The sequence below is a fragment of the Oncorhynchus nerka genome, linkage group LG16, assembly GCF_034236695.1.
Source record: "Oncorhynchus nerka isolate Pitt River linkage group LG16, Oner_Uvic_2.0, whole genome shotgun sequence".
Lineage (NCBI taxonomy): Eukaryota > Metazoa > Chordata > Actinopteri > Salmoniformes > Salmonidae > Oncorhynchus > Oncorhynchus nerka.
The window spans coordinates 275,293-281,176 of record NC_088411.1 but is presented as its reverse complement, the minus strand read 5'-3'; the positions used below and the strand labels follow the sequence as shown (position 1 = coordinate 281,176).

The following is a 5,884-nucleotide window of genomic DNA, read 5'->3' as shown; positions in this document are numbered from 1 at the left end:
TTTGGGTTTGGTGTGTATTTAATCATGCCTTGTGAGTATGGTGTGTGTGGCAGTATGTTAACAGGAAAGAAAATGCATCCAATGCCAGTTCACATTGAGTTAAATATTTATTAAATATTTGCAATATACAACAAAACCAATCCCGCAGTCCCTGTGTATTTTAAAGCTATAGTTTTAGGAGCAACGAAAATTAGTTTGAGTTTAATGTTCCACACAGTCCAGATTAATGGCAGTTCTCAATAACACATACAAATAACCAGGCATGAACCCTGAAAACATATTGAGTAGGAAGCACATGAAAATGTCCATTTGTATCACATCAGAAGTCAGAATTCACATCGAAGGTGCTCAGGTGGAGGCCAAGTACGCTCTGTGGAAATAATATAAAACATGTGAATGAATCATCCTAACAGGCAGTGTCCACAAAATCAACCCTTATATAAAAGTCTACATGCAGAGGCCTTTGTCAAGGACAAGAACACAAGACAAAGACAAGGAAGTAAATAAATACAGCTGGGATGATTTTGAGCATTAGCAACACATATGCAAATCATTAGTTGTTAATAGTTTCCTTGCATTTTGAAATATCAATACCACATTAAGTGTGGTTCATCTTATGGACGTCCATGATAGCAAGGACACGTTTCAAGTTGATAGGCGACTGTGGAGTGGATAAACAGTGGTTTAAATGGACACGTCAAATCTGATTTCTTATTTGTCAATAACTCAGACATTCTTTGACTAATCCCTTTTCTCAAACTTAGTTAAGACATGTACCATGTGCCTGCATTCCACATTTCGTGTGATTTGTAATTTGGTCCTTCATGGGAAGATTTTAAAAGTATTTTTAGCATATTTTAGCATATTAGCATATGTTATTTTCTCACATTCTTTAGTGTTGTGATGACTATTGTGATGAGTCCAAAGTCCAAATTTGGAGTGAATCTGACTTTCATGAGGAGAAGATTTTTCATGATTATTTTAATTAGACCTGGGTATGTAATTTTAGGCGGAAATTGAAAAAAAGGGTCCGATCCTTAAGAGGTTGCATTAGCATTACATAGTCAAAAAAGGGAATTATTAACACTTTCCTTATATTTTAAGATATCAATGCCAAACTTAACAAGGTGCAACCAATCTATGCTTGAGTTATTTGACCATGTCAAATAATAATAATAGAACTCAGACAATAACAACAGGTATTCACAGGTACGCTGTGAACCCCAAATTATATGCACAGCATAACCTCAGAATCTCTGTGGTACACAGAAATATATTGTGCCGGAATCAAAATATCCTTCATTCACAGAGAATCCATTCAAAGTCATTCAGGTCAAAAGTGAGATGATGCATGCAATGTTAGACTTGTGCATTGGTTTGATGTGACATGCTGACAGACCCATACCTTTGACCTTTGGGACAAACACTAAACCGCTTCCAAACACATGCCCTTTGAACAATCACAGAACATACAGCATGTGGTAATGTTTAGGTATCAAAGTTATCAGGTAATGTGACCCATGTAACAATCTGAGAGCCATTGACTTTCATTGGCAATTTGTTCAATTAATTAATGTACTGGAACTTCATATAACTTATTAAATTCACTGAATTCAAATGGAGTTAACCAGCCTTGTTGATGAGTGTGTAAAGTCCTGCTCACCAGAGTCCATGAGGATGTGGCGAAGGGTGTGTTAGGCCCGCAGGTACACTCTTAGAAAAAAAGGTGCTATCTAGAACCCTAAAAGGGTTCTTCTGCTGCCCCATAGGAGAACCCTTTGAATATTTTTTGGTTCCAGGTAGAACCCTTTTGGGTTCCATTTAGAAGCCTTTCCACAAATGGTTCTACATGGAACCCAAAACAGTTCTACCTGGAACCAAAAAGGGTTATCCTATGGGGACAGCCAGAGAACCCTTTTGGAACCCTTTTTTGTAAGAGTGTACTGCTTGGGGCATAGAAGTTCTCCTCTGGACAGGTGCTGGACCAGGACGTCCGGAGGAACTATCATCTCTGGTATCTCATTCAATACAAAGCCCGGGGGCATCTTTGAACCTTGTACCCATAGAGAAATGATGGAGACACCAAAACAAATGCTCAGTCAGTGATAAGGGATTCCAAATTTAAATCTATAGTAGGCCTAATTTCTTTAAAAATTAGCATGTGGCTGATAACTATCTATCATTAGATCTTCCCCACAATGAACCCAAGACTTGATTGGATAAGTCTGTCTCTATAGTTTGACCACCAGTGGCAATGTTGCAATTGATGACTCACATTGGTTGCTTTGAGGAGGTGGTTTCCCAGTGCTGACCAGTGTTTCTGTGTCCTCCTCCTCGTCATCAGCCTGTCCCTACTTGAAGCCCCTCCCACCCTGGGCTGCACGTTCAGCACCTTGCAGCTCTACTGCTGAAACATCCTGTTGGGAATGTAATGTAACATCACCAGGACCCTGGGCGCCTCGATCAGGACGCTGCATGACGATGACAGGGACCATGACAACATCAAGACAGCATGTCAAACAATGTTTATGGCCAAGTTTTAGTCAAGCTATAATGACTTTGGTTGGTCTGTCAACAGAATGTACATGCTTGACCCTCTGAATTTAGTGCCAGAACAAATATAACTATGATATATTGATTCAAATTTGCATGAAGTAAGATACAATGCCAGTGTGGCCGTTCCTGCATGTTTCTCAGATCCTGCAGCAGAGACACAAGAATCTCGCTTGAAGACTAGAAGAGAAACAAAAAGAATGGTAATGATTGAAAATCCCATATCATTATCCTAATCAATGGCAAGATGGGCCATAGAGGTTTTACTTGTATTCAAGTAATTGACAGATTTGCATATAATTATTGCTATGGGTTTCATTAAAAGGTGTTACTGGCTAATCTTGGCTACCTCAATGATATGAAGCATGTTGGGTACAGCAAAAGCAGGCTTGTGATAGTGTCACCTTGGTAATACCTCTGCAAGCACTGGTTCAGCTCCTTGTAGTCTACTGCACAACCAAAGGAGAAAGAACGTAAGGTTAATTGCGTAACCCTGGTTCTACGATAACAGAGTGAATAAGCTTTATTGCATGCATTATATTCCGTTTTTTAGTTTAGAGTGTCTTCAATCTGTGGGAGACAAAAGGCCTACACCATAATGTCCTTTCTTCTCATTTGCAGACCTAGGTGTGACAGCCATAAAGTGGCCCATAACAAGGAACTTGTTAGAGTAACCCCAATAAGGATAATTCAAAATTGGATTAACTGTTGAAGGCTTTTTCTAACAAGAGGAAGTTGTAGAGGAAGTATGACTCCCAAACACATTATAAAGAATTTTGAACATTGATTTTGATTTGACATATCAGCTATAAACAAAACCGTGCTTAAGAGGAGGAAGAGAAACCTGCGTCAATGTACAGGGAAGACTTCTATCAGTGAAAGAGTGATGCCTTCTAATCTGCCCTGGGATGCACACCCTCTTTGTTCTAATAGCTCTTAAATGTGTTCTACAGTAGCGTTTGGCTGACCTCCCAGGTCTCTCCTGTCGGTGAGTTGCTGGGGGAGGCTGGCAACAACCATTCAACCGGTGTAACAGGAACTTCTGGAGAGGTATTAAAGTATCTGATGAGTGTGAGAACAGGTGTCAAGAAATTAGAAATAGCAGTAGGTCTATTGGCGCTACTTAAACACTTAAGGCTACAAGCCTAGCTAACTCTAGATTGGGTGGGTTGGATTGGGAATGTGCTAATGATAGGTCAATCCATCTGTTCATTTAGGTATGTTCTTTTACATTTACATTTACATTTAAGTCATTTAGCAGACGCTCTTATCCAGAGCGACTTACTTTTGTCTCAACTGATTCAATAAACCATTTATATATATATTTTTTAAGAATAGTGACATCAACATCCACCCACTGACCCATCACACAAACAATCAAAGAACAATCACTGACATATTCAAATACTGTCACAGAATAGTCCAATATTATTTAGAAATTTAACCTGAGAGGTTATGACAAATCATATAATACCTTTGTAAATGGCATGCACACACATGGTCAACCAATACACATCCTATAGTTCTCAGACACTCTTTATGGAGTTTATAAGCTCTTCAAATCTTATACATCAGTTTAAATTGCAGTACATTGCAAACAAATTGGACTCTCAGATAGCATTGAACCTGACTATTGAATATAGTTCTTGTAGTCCTACCAGACAATAACCCCCCTGCCAAAAAACTGTTCAGCCAACTCTGACTTTAGCCTACAGCGCATTGCTATATTTGCGGGTTAGGGTCAGGTGCCGGCCTCAGATTTTCACTTTATCACATATAGTTGGGCGGTTGCAAATGGACTATTAGCAATTGCGGGTGGGTGTGGGTGAACCCATTGCACCACTACTATGGCTCACAACTGTGGTGCTATGAGTTTGTATGGAGAGCACCCATTTCATGCACTGAAAAGTTCATTTTTCCAGCACTGCAGCACAATCTGCCAGCACAAACCTTTCTAGGGGCCCTCTAGCCCTGTGGGATTACTCCAGCTTTGCAAACAGCAATTTTTGACATTAGTTGTTTGGACTTGTTACTAAGCAACATGTGTGTGGACTGGGGATTTGGAAAGAGGGGGAGCGAGTGGAAAGAGGCAGGGATATGCACCTGTGTGCGAGCTGGATGCAAGAGTTTAAAATTTTTAAAACATTTTATTTAAGCTTTATTTAACTAGGCAAGTCAGTTATTAAGAACAAATTCTTATTTACAATGACGGCGTACCCCAGCCAAACCCGGACAACGCTGGGCCAATTGTGCGCTGCCCTATGGGACTCCCAATCACGGCCGGATGTGATCCAGCCTGGATTCGAACCAGGGACTGTAGTGACACCTCTTGCACAAGCCGAAGGCACTTGCTTATAATACAGTATTTAACGATAAACCATATAATGCAGTCTATAATAAACAGCCTATAATAAACAGACGTGTCCAGTGAATAAGTTAGCAACAAAAAAAATCACCCAGAATGTTATACATGAATAGGAGAGTATATGACTAGATCACCCCCAAAAATCAACCAATTAATTCACCACTCAACAACAATATATAATTCTGCTTCGAGATAGGTTATTGTTACATTCTCAGTCAAACACTGTAGTAGCTTAAACATAATCAATCATATAGAACACTGAGCTATATATCAACTGGTCGGCTATAGAACCGTGTAATTAGAAAAACTATTAATTGAAGACGTGCATTGCAACTTTTGACCACCAGATGATGCTAAACATCTATTTTGATGCACTTGCTCTGCTCTTAGTGCGTGTCTTGTCCTTGTATGATGAAGGCTGCGCGTGTGTACCAGCCTACACGTAGCATCAACAGTTTCTCCCCAACAGAGTAATGATGGAAAGTTCTATGGAGGTAAAATATTGACTTCATTATACAATCATGTAAAGTATGAGTTGCACCTGTAGACTGAGTTTAGCGTGATGTGTGAATAAATACAACACTTGCAAACATGTAAGTTGATATGTGAATAAATTAAATAAGATTTGCAAGCACGCAACTACATTTCAGAATGAATACAACTCATTGAGTAAACTTGCGACTGGTGAATCTTCTTCTGTGAATCAAAACTACATTTGCCGATGTCGAATCTGTGCACTCAATAGTTTTGGCACACATTTTGCGACTAACCTGTGTCAAAAGTTCAGCAGTTAAAAACAAAAATCTGCAAGCAAGCACCGAAGGAAAGACATGAGCTCTGGTGGACAGGACTTTTTCTTCTGACCAATCAGGTGAGGTGTTGACATTTTTGAACGTGCTTTCACCTTTTACTCGTGTTCGTTGAGGAGATGCGGTGTATGTTTTGGTTATACAAAGCTGTGTTGTA

General features: G+C 39.5%; 1 long non-coding RNA gene across 2 annotated transcripts; it reads right to left on the bottom strand.

Annotated features, from left to right (window-relative positions):
- Positions 1-94: 94 nt before the first annotated feature.
- LOC115144523 (uncharacterized) lies at positions 95-5,830 on the bottom strand. 2 transcript variants are annotated; one of them, XR_003865824.2, is made up of 4 exons: positions 3,522-5,830; positions 2,276-3,002; positions 1,664-2,053; positions 95-370 (listed from the first exon to the last, which is right to left on the bottom strand). It is a non-coding gene; the product is annotated as an uncharacterized LOC115144523 (long non-coding RNA). The 2 variants fall into 2 exon arrangements; XR_010459275.1 differs by having other exon boundaries at positions 2,276-5,830.
- Positions 5,831-5,884: the final 54 nt, after the last annotated feature.